Genomic DNA, 14,467 nt, shown 5'->3' with positions numbered 1-14,467 from the left:
CCTGCCAAATTGGATTGGTAGCATGGTGGCAGTGGAAAAACCTGAAAAGTTGAGAATGTTAATAGATCCAAAGGATCTGAATAATGCTTTAAGGAAATTTCACTACCCCATGGGAACCCAAATTCCCAAGGCAAAAGTGTTTACCGTAGAGGTGAAGGATGGATGCTGGTTTGTGAATATGAATGTAACCATCAATTTTTGGGCAGCATGGTGGCTCAGTGGTTAGTGCTGCTGCCTCACAGCACCAGGGACCCAGGTTTAATTCCACCCTCGGGTGAGTGGAGTTTGCATGTTCTCCCCATGTCTGTGTGGATTTCTGCTGGGTGTTCAGGTTTCCTCCCACAGTCCAAAGATCTGCGAGTTAGGTGGACTGGGCATGCTAAATTGCCTATACTGTTCTGGGATGTGTAGGTTAGGTGCATTAAACATGAGAAATGTAGAGTTTCAGGGAAACAGTAGGGAGAAGAGTCTGGGTGGGATGCTGCTTAGAGGGTCAGCGTGGACTTGTTGGGCTAAATGGCCTGTTTCCACACTATATGGATTCTATGAATTTTCTCTAGGTGCCTTGGGGAGTTTCAGGTTGTTATGATGTTGTTTGTCATTTCTACTGTTCTGGATGAGTATCTAGACGAGTAAGTGACTTTCACATTCAGCACGGTAATACAAAAAGAACAGCATTCCATGGAGCTGAGAAAGGAATGTCATCCCAAGAATGAGCAGAAGCTGTATAAATAGCAAACAAAACTCTTTTGTGCCACTTAAGACCTTAATGCTATACGGATTATGGATATTTTGACAGTATAAAACCTAATACTAAGGTATACCCTATTGCAAAGGCTAGTGGCATGCGGGTTACTAAGACATTAATAAAAAGAGCTAAGGTAAATTATGAGGGAAACTAGCACAAAATATCAAAAAGGATACCAAAAGCTTCTGTAGGTATATAAAAGGAAAGAAATGTCAAGGTGAATGTTGGTCCCTTGGAAGATGAAACTGGAGAGTTGATAGTAGGGGACACTGAAATGTCAGAGATGCTAATTCGGTACTTTGCCTCAATTTTCAAGATGGAGGACAATAGTGCCATTCCTAATGGAACGGGCAAGTCTGAGGCAATAAAAAGGGTATAACTTAGAACAATCAACATCGATAAGGAAAAGGTGCTCAGCAAACTATTAGGTTTAAGGGCAAGCAAGTCCCCCAGACCTGATGGCCTAGGTTATTAAAGGGAGTGGCAGTAAAGATAGTGAATCCATTGGTTACAATATATCGAAGTTCCTTGGACACTGGAAAGGTTCCAGTGGATTGGAAAAATGCTAATGCAACATCTTTATTCAAAAAGGGAGGGAGGCAATATGGGGGAAGTTGCAGACCAGTTTAACATCTGTTGTTGAGGAAGTGTTAGAATCAATTATCAAGGAAGCAATTTCAGGACATTTGGAAAGTCAAAACACTACCCATTAAAGTCAGCATGGTTTTATGAAAGGCAAATTATGTTTGACTAATTTGTTAGAGTTACTTGAAGATGTAACAAGCAAATTAGATGATGGGGATGCTGTAGATGTATTATATCTGGACTTGCAAAAGGCATTTGATAAGGTGCTGCACTAAAGGTTGATTCATAAGATTGGATCTTGTGGGATTATGGGTAACTTATTAACATGGATAGGTGACTGGCAGATGAACAGAAGACAAAGAGTTGGGATAAATGTTTTTTTTTTCTGGATGGCAAGAAGTAGCTAATGGAGTGCCACAGGGTTTGGTTCTCGAGCCCCGGCAATTTACAGTATATGTTAACGTCTTTGGAAACGGATAGAAGGCTCGACAGGCAAATTTGCAGATGACACAAGAATAGGTGGGACGGTAATTTGCAATGAGGAAGTAAGAACCTTAAAAATGGATATAGATAGGTTAGGAGAGTGGGCCAAAGTGTAGCAGATGGAATTTAACGTGAATAGGTGTGTGGTCATACATTTTGGTTGGAAACATGGGAAGATAATGTATTATGTGAATGGAGAGAGATTTCAGAATGCTCTGGTAGAGAGAGATCTGAGTGTCCTCATTCAGGGGTCACAGAAAACTAGCATGGAGGTCTAACAGATATTAAAGAAAGCAAATGGAATATTGGCTTTTATAGCTGAAAGGATAGAATATAAACTTAAAGAAATATTGTGGCAACTGTACAAAGTGTTGGTGAGCCCAGACCTGGAATATTGTACTCCGTTTTGGTTCCGTTATTTGAGAAAAGGTGTAGTGGCATTAGAAGCAGTTCAGAGGAGGTTCACTAGATTGATTCCAGAGATGAGGGGTTGTCGTATGAAGAGAAATGGAGTTTAAGCCTATACTCTGGAATTTGGAAGAATGAGGGAAGATTGAGGTATTGAAGACGATAAAATGTATGGATAAAATAGGCACGGAGTGGATGCTTCCTGTTGTGAGGCATTCTAGGACGAGAAGTCATAGTCTTAGGATAAGGGGTAGGAAATTTAAAACAACGTTGAGAAGAAACTACTACTCCCCAAGGGTTGTAAATCTGTGAAATTTGCTACCCCAAAGTGCAGTGGATGCTGGGTCAGTGAGTAAATTTAAGAAAGAATTAGATTTTTAATGGGTAATGGGGAGAAGGCAGGAAAATGGGAGTGAGGAGCATATCCGTCATGATCAAATGGCGGAGTAGACTCAATGGGCTGAATGGCCTAATCCTGCTCCGCTACCTTATGAACTTATAATGAATGACAAAAGTGGGATGGACTAGGAAACAAAGTTCTTGTTTGCAAGTGATCACATTCTTTATCCAACATGTATATTGGGTAACTTGGAGATGCAGGTTATCGTACATGTAGTTATTTTTGTTTGCTTTATGAGAACGTAGAAATTCAGAAATGCGTTGGCACAGTGTACTCTGACTTTCTATATTCTTGTGATCTGTAGTTGCTTTCAGTTCAGGGAAAGGAGTTGTTAAAGCGTTCCCATACAACAAGTAGGATTTTTTTTTCTCTGTCTGAGGAAGGACAAAATGAACCCTAGCCTTAATTTTAACTTGCATTATTTCAAAAGCTCTTAGTTGCTTGATTTTGGAAGCAAAGATGGAATTTATTTTACATTTCAAATTAATTGCAGACATGCACTGGTCTACTGCAGTTTGAATTCCAGACCTCCATTTTCAGAGTTACTAAACTTAAAATTTCATCAACCATCTATTGAGGCAACTTTGTACCTTTTGTAAGATTTTGAATTTAAGTTGTTTGTTAACTCCTATGGGAAATGAATTTGGAGCACATGCATTTTCACTTACCTTTTCCCCATGCTCTTGAGTGACTATTTAAAAGTGAATCACACTGTTCACAGAATTGATTTAGTAAATTTAAAGTAGTTTGTGTCCTATTTTTATTTCAAGCATTTGTTTTTTGAGGACCATTGCTTTTAAATAGAATACCATTTAGCATAAAAATAATAAAATACTAAAGTGAATGTTATGCACAACTTCACAATAATTGCGTGCAGTGGCAGCAACAATTTCTGTAAAATTCCTCTCCATCCATGATTTGTTCTGTAATGTACAAATTCAAAATGGCACTGCCATAGTTTAGGTTGTTGATGGTAATTTATAAACCTCAGGGCCTCCATTAAAAGTTTGCAGTTTACTACCTTATTTGTAAAAAATTAGTTGAAGATACAATTTTAAATAAATTGTAAGTTTAGTAATGCTACCTTTGGAGATCTGATTATCGGTCTGAATTCCAATCTACGGTATTTTTAGATAGGAGTCGAACTCTCTAGTTAAATGTCTGTCAGAGATGTCAACATTGAACTTTACAAATTGAGATTTCATAAACAGGGTTTTAAGGATGGAAAATTGAAAGATTGATTGACAGATAATCTTAATTTCCTGGAAACCAGGTTAGAATAGAGGGCAAAGAGTGCATAGATGGAAATTTATGGGTCAAGTTGGTCAGATTTGGTGTTCATGTAGTTGAAAAATAAATGCATAATAGACTGAGTCCAGTTAATGTCAGTGAATTCAAGAAGGAAGTTAGGAAAAATGCCTCTTTTCAGTGTCTGCTGTTGTCATCAGTACTTTTTCACATTTCTCCAGTTCATTCCTGTGTGTAGATCTCTAGTATTTATCAGTGATTGCATTGATCTATGCTAATTATTAATCTATTAGTAAAATTTAATGTTGATGTAATTAGAAATGTGGTATTAATTGGAACTTGAATTTTAATAATCAGTTCGGCTATTTTGGTTGTGCAGTGTTGCTTTTCAACAACTTGGCATTTCTATCAGGCTTGTAGCCTTGAAAGTAACACCTTAAGATACCTTCCACAAGTATAAGAGAAAATGAGTGCTGAAACAAGAAAGGAACATGGGATGATCATAAGGTTGAAAAAGAAGCAGATTTTAAAGAAGGTCTTAAAGGAAATGGGTCAATTAAGCGAGAAGATTTCAAAGCATGCCTTTAGTTGTTGACATTGGCAATAATTGATAGGGTGATGTTAGAAGCTGATGTACAAAAATGTCAGAAATGGTGCTTTGGGAGGGAATGTGAAAGGTGAGACCACTAAGGAATTGAAACATAAACCTGAGAGTTTTAAAGTTGAGGCTTATATTTTGAAATTGGTACATATGTTGGTTAGATTTAGCTACAGAAAACTGCCTTGGCATTGTATCAATATTATGGGCTATGTAATCCGCTATACATAAATGCATATTTTACCTAAATAAAAGAATGTTTGTGTGCATTATTTCAGTTTCTTCGATTCTGTGATTATCTGCAGCAATGTAAGAGAAAAAACAGCAATATTTCCATTTGTTTCATGAGGGACATTTAATAGTATTTACAGTTTAAGTATTGCATGTTGCATGAATATTGTTTGGAGAACTGTCAAACTTATTAACCTGCAATCAAATGGGAAACATTTTATTCCTTGATTTGAATGTTTAAAAATGTGTGCCTTTAGAAAACTGTGTATTGGAAACTGCTGGAATTTTGAGTCAGGTTTGAATAGCATGCTAGTAGCAAGTATAGTTAAATTAGATTTTTAATTATCTTTATACTGACATGAGTAATGGTTTCAATCATTCAATAATTGCATATTCTATTCATGTAACTAAATGACAGTGAGCTTTAATACATTTTTATTATTGCTCAATTATATTTTTGTGGCTGTGTTCCACTGGAGTATCACAAAAGGGCAGAGCATGCAAACAAACAATTTACAGCTGCATTCAGCCATTCTCATTCTTGGTCAGACTTTGCTGACAGCCAGATCTTCTGTTCAAAGTAATAGAGAACTTCAAGATTATATACTAAAAATACTAATAAACGTACAGTTCTTAAAAACCTGTTTGGCAGAGAGGCAATTGCTGCAACTAATGAGGTTTTATTAACAGCACCAATTTCTCATTTATTTTGTACTTCAACCCTAAAAATCTAAGTTAATATAGTTTTCTGTATTAAATGTGTTCTAACTGAACATTATTCCTGTGGCATGCATGGTTGTAGCATTTTTGTAAGAAACCTTTACTGAATGTCACTGAAAAATTATTTGGGAAGTTAACTGAAAGAAAGACAAAGGGTATATATTTATATAGTGCTAGTTACAGCCACAGGACTTCCTAAAGTGCTACAACAGCCACAGAGATGGATACTATTTTAGAGAATCTACTCTTTGAGGTAGTGATCACAAGCCAGTGGCCTAAAGTCATCCCTGGAACAATTTTTCTAAAATTCTTCTGCACTCTCTCCAATGTGTCCATATCCTTTCTAAAGAGTGATGACCTGAACTACACACAGTTGAGGCCCTGTTATTACACAGGTTCAGCATAACTTCCCTGCTATTATTTTCTATGCTACAATTAATAAAGTCTAGGATATAGTACACTTAACTGTTGTCTCCATCTGTCCATTCACCTTTAATGCCTTATACTCATTTACACCCAGGTCTCTGCTCCAGGATACTCTGTGTTAATACGCTATTTTACGCTGTCTCTCTATTATTTTCTTTATCTGAACAGAAAACAAATCTAATGGCCTTGTATGATTATTCTATCTGTCATAAACACCACTGTATACATATCTTTCCATTAACACAACAGGAGTTTGTAGTGACAAAAACAAGTACTAGAGAAACTCAGTCAGTCTTGGCAGCATCTATGGAGTGAGAAAGAGTTAACCTTTGGAGTCTTGCATGACTCTTCACAACAGAAAGGGGTTGTAAAATTGTGTATTTATGCAATAGACAGGCGAGGAGGAGCAAGTGGAACAAATTGTGAAAGTTCTCAGAGCCAAATGATTAACCAGTGGGAGTGAAGGAAAAATAGAGATGTAAAAGGGGTTCAGCTGAAGGTGAGAAATGGAGAAAATTGTTCTATGCTTGATATACAGATGCCAGAGGCATGTTTTTCCCTGATTGGGGAGTGTAGAACCAGAGTCTTGGGGTGTGTGGTGTGCCATTTAGGTGATTAAGGAAACACTTATTTACTCAGAATTCACCACCACACAAGGCTGTAGAAGCCTGGTCTGAGCATATTTAAGAAAAAGGTTAATACATTTTTAAATATCAAAGGCATCAAGGGTTATGGAAAGAACGTGGGAATGTGGCATTAGGATAGAGGATGAGCCATGATCATATTGAACACTGGAGCATAATTGAAGAGCGGAATAACCTATTTCAGCTCCTGTTTTCTGTATTTCAAGGCTGCCTCTGACACCATCTGACAAGTCATCAGCTTATGTTAAAAACACGGCAGGCTTTGTTGATCCCCATTTCATCTTCCAGTTTAGATTCATTCCCCTACAATGTGGAAACAGGGTCTTTGGTCCAACAAGTCCACACCAACACTCTGAAGAGTAACCCACCCAGACCCGTTTCCCTCTGACTAATGCACCTAACACTCTGGGCAATGTAGCATGGCCAATTCACCTGACCTGCACATCTTTAGATTGTGGGAGGAAATCCACACAAACACAGGGAGAACATGCAAATTCCACACTTACAGTCACCCAAGGCTGGAATCAAACCTGGGTCCCTGGCACTGTGAGGCAGCAGTGCTAACCACTGAGCCACCATGCTCATCCTCTATCCTAATGCCACATTCCCGCTTTCTTAAGTGGCATCCACCCACCCCATTTTCCTGTGCATCAGTAGATGTTTGAAAGGCACCTTGGTGATCATCATGCATGTCCAATTTTTTCAATGCGATTCCTACAATCTTGGAATAGAATACAAGTTTATTCTTGTTAACATGTTAACTTAAGACCCACCTGGTTTCAGCACCATAGTGATAATTGACATCCAGCTACTATGACTCCATTAAATTGTTCATCAATGAACTGTATCTCTCTCTCTCCTTACTTTCAGAGAAAGTTAATTTCTCTGAATTGAATCAGTAAGGTGATTGCTTCATGCATATTGCAGCTCCTGCATGAACATCTCACAATCGGAAAGGCTGTGCTCCTGGCCTAATTAGACAAATCAATTTATGTAATAGCTTTTGTGTGTTACTTCAGGAGTTATCTGTAAAATAAAGTAACATGCTATCTAATCTTTTCAAACACTTCCATACTTGCCAATCTGATTGGAGGATCAACGTTTTGAATTTCTAATTCTTTCTCCAGTTTTTCTGAGATTTTTATTTCATGACTGTGAACACTTTTCTCCTGACTCTCCTGTGTCTCATTTTTGCTCATTTTCTTCCTCCTGATCAAGGTACTCTCTATTTAAATTACATAATTGTGTTTCCTTTTGATGAGATTTAGTGAACCTTACATTCAGTGTTTCTCTTGAAACATGTGTAATACTAACACCTTGTCTCCAGCAACAGAATTTCAAGCTGTATTGTTTTATCTGCTTTATTTTTCATCGTTAGTTGCATACTCTTCAAACAAGAGAGTACTCTGGCAGATTTAATGCTTTGGTCGGTTTCTCTCTGAACTTGAAACACAGGCTGGAAGCAAAGTCTTGGTTTATCAAATGTTGTTTAATCTATTCAATGATCCTCTGACCTCATGTCTAGATATCAGTTCAAAGGGACTGAATCCCATGAACACATTAGAAGCATTCCTAATGACAAACAGTAACAACAGTAATCTTTATCCCAATTATTAAGATATTGCTGACAACAAACTCTAGTCATGGTCTTCAAAGCTTGAAGCCACCTGTCCAGGATTCTTTGAGATACTAAATGATAAGTGAAGATGTAAATTGCTTTGTTTCCAAACTATTCATTATTTCTTCTTCACAGTTGAAGTATTTTAAACTTGATCTGATTGTATTTCTTTGTGCAATCTGCGTGTTTAAAAAAAAACAACTTTTCCACTATCATTTTGTTTGCAATATGTTTGCTAAAGGCACTACTTTAGGAAATCCTATTGAAATATCCATAATTGTTCAAGGGTGTTGATTCCCATTCTGGTTTTAGGTAAGACTTTTACAGAAGCTATTCTACACAACCCGACTAACCAATATTTCAAAAATTGGTATTGCAATTAGAGGCACAGGTTTAATTGTTGGCTGGCATTTCCTCACTATCTGATACCTGTGACGTGCCTGACAAAATTTGACCATGACTTTGTGTAATCCTGACTGATATAACTGATTTAGTAATTTGGCTTGTGATTACCTAATTCTTGCCATTGAAATTTCATGAACTGCTTGTGAATTTTCTCTCTGTATTCAGATGGTATGAGCACCTGGTTGGCTACTACCCATTCCTCCTGAGCTGACATTTGAGGTGTTCTCCAGTTCCACATTAGTACTTTGTCGAATAATAATGCTCAAGTATTGTTTCTGATTTGATTTCTACTTTGGTAAAAAGATGGGCTGAACTGTTAGCCTCATTCACTTTTGTTTGTAGTAAAATAACAAAAATTGTATCTAATATCTGAAGTTTCAAGTCATCTCCCTGTTTCACAGCTTATTTTTCTGTTTATGGACCTGTGATTTAGGCACAGCAGGGTGAGGAAACAATCCAGAATGTTCCTCCTGTAGCATCTCCATTTTTTTTAACCTCCTGTGGCTGTTCCATTAGTCTCCGTGAGACCTTTATTTTTGAATCAGCCAGCATCAGTTTCAGTGTCTCTCTTTATTCATTTATCTCCTCGATTTGAAACATACAAGGTTCCTCATGGTAGACTGATTAACGAGGTTACTTCATACAGAATACAGAAAGAACTAGTTATTTGGATACAGAACTGGCTCAAGGTAAATGACAGAGGGTGGTTGTGGTAGATTGCTTTTCAGAATGGAGGTCTGTGACCAGTGGTGTCCCACAAGGATTGGTGCTGGGTCCACTGGTTTTTGTCATTTATGTAAATAATTTAGATGTGAATGTAGGTATGATTAGTAACTTTAGGGATGACATTAAAATTGGAGGTGTAGTGGACAGTGAAGAAGATTATCTCAGTACAACGGGATCTTGATGGGCCAATGGGATATGGAGTGGCATATGGAGTTTAATTTAGATAAATGTGAGGTGCTGCATTTTGGAAAGGCAAATCAGAGCAGGATGTATACACTTAATGGTTAGGTCCTGGAAAGTGTTTTTGGACAGAGAGACCTTGGAGTGCAGGTTCATAGTTCCTTGAAAGTGGAATCACAGGTAAATAGGATAGTGAGGAAGGCATTTGGTATGCTTTCCTTTATTGGTCAGTCCATTGAGTAAACAAGTTGGGAGGTCATGTTGCAGCTGTACTGGACATGGATTAGGCCACTTTTGGAGTATTGCTTGCAATTCTAGTCTCCCTCCTATAGAAAGAATATTGTAAAACTAAGAAGGGTTAAGAAAAGATTTACAAAGATGTTGCCAAGGTTGGAGGGTTTAAGCTATAGGGAGAGGCAGAATAGACTGGGGCTGTTTTCCCTGGAGTGTCAGAGGCTGAGGGGTGACCTTACAGAGGTTTATAAAATCATGAGGGGCATGGATAGTGTAAATAGACGTGGTCTTCACCCTTGAGTGGGTGAGTCCAAAACTAGAGGGCATAGATTTAAGGTTATGATTTGGAGGAGCTGGTGTTGGACTGGGGTGGACAAAGATAAAATCACACAACACCAGGTTATAGTCCAACAGGTTTATTTGGAAGCACTAGCTTTCGGAGTGCTGCTCCTTTAGGCGGTTGTGAAGCAGGACTGTAAGATACAAATTCTGTGTCTTGTGGTCCTGCTTCACAACCACCTGATGAAGGAGCAGTGCTCAAAAAGCCAGTGCTTCCAAATAAACCTGTTGGACTATAACCTGGTGTTGCGTGACTTTTAGCACGGTTTAAGGTGAGAGGGGAAAGATTTAAAAGGGACCTAAGGGGTAACTTTTTCTCACAGAGGGTGGTGGGTGTATGGAATGAGCTGCCAGAGGAAGTGGTGGATGCTGGTACAATTACAACATTTAAAAGAAATCTGGATGGGAATATGAATAAGAAGGATTTGGAGGGATATGGGCCAAGTGCAGGCAAATTAGACTAGATTTCTATAGAATATCTGATCTGTGTGGCCAAGATGTACTGAAAGTCTCTTTCCGTGATGTATTTCTCTATGACTCTTTGACTGTATAAGGAAATACCTCCTTTTCAGAAAAAATGTTTAGAACCTTCAGGTAATTTAATTCTTTCTATCAGTGCAGAGTTTTCTGGCCTGTCCACAGTTATCACTTACCTTTGTAGATTCTCAGGAAACACATTATCTTTGTACTATAGCTAGTTTCAGTACCCATTCACTTTCTTGATGGTTCTTCTGGATTCCTCGGATATTGCTGTAGTGTTAATCAGTTTCCTATTTTACTTGCAGGAGTTGGCTTTGATATGTCAGTCTTAAGTGACAATACTATTGGCTTTAAGAGGTATATTTTGTCCTGGTATTTTTTTATGAAGCAAGGTTTAGACTGAGATGATGCAGAGTCTGTTCCAAGCCAATAAAGTAAACAGTTTGTCAGGCCTTTAGGGTATTTTTTTTTAAAGTTGGGATAATAGAAGCAGCATGAATGAGTGAGTCAGCCTCCAACAGAACCAGGTTTTAGTTTAGCTTTCAGTAGTTGCTGATGTTTTGAAACTGCCACACATCTCCCCCTTCTATAGCAAAATGCTAGAGAGTTCTCTCTTTCTGCCAGAATTTTCACTTGATGTTTTTTTCCTCTTGGACTGGAGAAACGAGAAACGTTACATGAGATTATCCATTTTACTGAATTTGCCTTTGTGTTTATGGCATGTTACTGTATTGGAGCAATGCTGTTTAATTAAATAATTCATTATTCTGTTAAGTTTTCTAATGCTGTCACCTAATTCTAGTTCCGCCATTTCAATTTCATTTTTCCCTCCTAATTCTAAATATTGGATAATCAGCTTATGCGTTTCCTCCTTACAAGATCTCGCTTTTACTTTAACTGTCTGGGAAATAGAAAATGTAAAGAATTCCATCCTGTACATCTTTGCAGCCACACATTTGTCTGTCATATTTCTGTCGTCCCTACCATGTGATTATGGGAATCCAGAGATGATTACTTTTGAGATCCTGCTTGATAATTTCCAATGCAGATCGCTAAATTCTGACTACAGGGTCACACCTCCTTTCCCATCTATATTGTTGGTAATGAGGAGTACTGCTACTTGCGGCAGATCACCCTTCCTCTAGAAGGATGCCCTTCAGCCATTCAGTAGCCTTATTAATCCAAATATGGAGTCACATCCACAAACACAAAAATACCTATTTTTTTTTAGTGGTTCTGTCCAAAATGAACAACTTCTCGTTTTCCCACATCATACTCCATTTGCTAACTTATTTTACCTATCAATATCTCTCTGTAAAACATTTGCATCCCTCTTGCTACTTGCCTTTCCACCTATTTCCACCTCACAGTGCCAGAGACCCGGGTTCAATTCCCGCCTCAGGCGACTGACTGTGTGGAGTTTGCACGTTCTCTCCGTGTCTGCGTGGGTTTCCTCCGGGTGCTCCGGTTTCCTCCCACAGTCCAAAGATGTGCAGGTCAGGTGAATTGGTTGTGCTAAATTGCCCGTAGTGTTAGGTAAGGGGTAGGTGTAGGGGTATGGGTGGGTTATGCTTCGGCGGGGCGGTGTGGACTTGTTGGGCCGAAGGGCCTGTTTCCACACTGTAAGTAATCTAATCTAATCTATTTTTGTGTCATTTGCAAGTTTGGCTACAATGCATTTACTTCCTTCCTCCAAGTTATTAATAAAACAGTTATGGTCTCATCACTGATCCCTGTGGAACCCCACTAATTATAAGTAGCCAACCTGCAAAAGAACCCTTAAACTCCACTCACTGTTTCCTGTTCATTTCCTAATTCACTATCCATGCAAGTATACAACCTCCAACCCCATGATCTCAGGTAATGTATTAAGTTGCCATATTAGACCTAGTATAGGGGACTGAACCTGGCCAAGTGATCCAAGTTTCAGTGGGGGAGCATTTGGGAAATAGTGATCTTAATCCAGTACAGTTTAAATTACTTACAGATTAGGATAAGAGTAGTCCTTGGGTGAAAGTATGAAATTGCCGGAGAAGGCTAACTATGACAAGCTAGGCAGCAACTGGGCAATGTAGATGGGGTTTGAGGGTAAATCCACATCTGATATGGGGGAATTTTTTTATAAAGAAAAATTGGTTTGAGTTCAGGACCACCATATTCCAGTGAAAATGCAAGGTAAGAATGACTAGATTAGGGAATCTTGGATGAGAGAAATAGGTTTGGTCAAAAAGAGAGGGGAGGCATACATAAGGTTTAAGAAACTGAGGACAGAGTGCTCAAAGAATATAAAGAAATTTTAAAAAGGAGTTAAGAGGCCTAAAGGGGTGATGAAATGCCCTTGGCAAACAGGATTAAGGAAAATCTCAAGGCGGTTTATACGTACATTAGGAGCAAGAGGAAGAGGAGTAAGAGCTAGGGAAAGGCTAGGTCCACTCAAGGACAAAGGAAGGAATTTATATATGGAGCTGGAAGAAGTGGGTGAGTTCCTTAATTAATACTTTCTCCTCTATGAATACAGATGTAAAGATGTGGTGGATGAGAGTCCAGAGAGGGCATATTCTAGGGCATGTCATCATAAACAAATTGTGTTGGGTGTTTTGAAAGATGAAAAATGATGAAGGTGTCAGATCTTGCAGTGGGAGAACACTTTGGTGACAGTGATCACAACTGCCTCACATTTACCATGGCCTTGGAGAGGGAAAGGAGCAGTTACTGAGGGAAGATATTTAGTTGGGGAAGGGGATAGGGAAATTATGACGCGATCAGACAGGAGTTGGGAAGTACAGACAGAAGCAATTGTTCCACAGAAAGGGCACAGCAGTCATGTGGAGACTATTTAAGGAGCAGTTGTTGCGAGTGATGCACGAATTTGTTCCTCTGAGACATCTAAGAAGGGGTAAGATTAAGAAACCTTGGATGATGAGAACAGAGGAGCTTCTCGTCAAAAGGAAGAAGGCAGCTGGTGTAAGGTGGAGGAAGCAAGGATCTGGCACAGCTTTTGAGGATTACAGGCTTGTTAGAAAGGAGCTCAGAAATGGACTAAGGAGAGCCAGGAGGGGGCATGAAAAAGGCTTGGCAAGAAGGATTATGGAGAACCCAAAAGAATTTTACTCGTACATGAGGAATAAGAGAATGATCCGGGAAAAGGTAGGGTCATCAGGGATACCAGAGGGAACCTTGTGTGTGGGGTCTGAGCAGATAGGGGAAGCCCTAAATGAGTTTCTTTTGCTTCGGTTTTCACCAAGGAAAGGGACCTTATTGTGAATGAAAACTTTGATGAAGTTGATAAGACTGTATCTCAGCTCCTCAATCTTGATCTGGTCGTGCTAGAAATTTTGGAAGACATTAAGATTGATAAGTCCCCAGGGCCTGACCAGATATATCCTCGGCTGCTCCGGGAAGTGAGAAAAGAGGTTGCTAAGCCACTTCACTCGACCTTCTCTCCTCACAGCTCTGTCAAAATGGAGGCCTGACACTTTGATAAGTCCCTTTTTAACTAGGAAAACTTATCCTTCCTGGCAGCCTTCACTTCACTCCACCTTCTTTCTTTGCCGCTCTATCAAAATGGAGGACAAGTACTCTTCATGTTAGACTGTTAAATGGTTTTTCCCGCTCACATTAGACCAAGCAAGTCCAGTAGATTTCTACCAAGAAGGAGGATGATGGCAACAAATCTTCAAAGTGATTATGCAATGTGATGAATAAGGAAGAGATTTCATCTTACATTGTGATGGCAAGCAGGGTGGACTCCATTTAGCTGCAGCATTCAAACCATTGACTGTGGGTGAAGGTCTGAACAAGGCAGCTCATCAAGACAGTCAGCAGCAGAACATTCAAGAAACATCCACACTACAACCTCATAGCAAGATTCTACAAGGCAGAATCTACAGTTAGGGATAAAAAGCATAACAAGAGATGCATGGGGGTGTGCAGGAGTTCCTGGAGCTGAAGTATTAGTCACTCCAAGGAAGTTACAGATTGCATCAGGTGCCGA

Source organism: Chiloscyllium punctatum, chromosome 8 (assembly GCF_047496795.1).
Source record: "Chiloscyllium punctatum isolate Juve2018m chromosome 8, sChiPun1.3, whole genome shotgun sequence".
Classification (NCBI taxonomy): Eukaryota; Metazoa; Chordata; class Chondrichthyes; order Orectolobiformes; family Hemiscylliidae; genus Chiloscyllium; species Chiloscyllium punctatum.
This window is presented reverse-complemented; position numbering follows the sequence as displayed.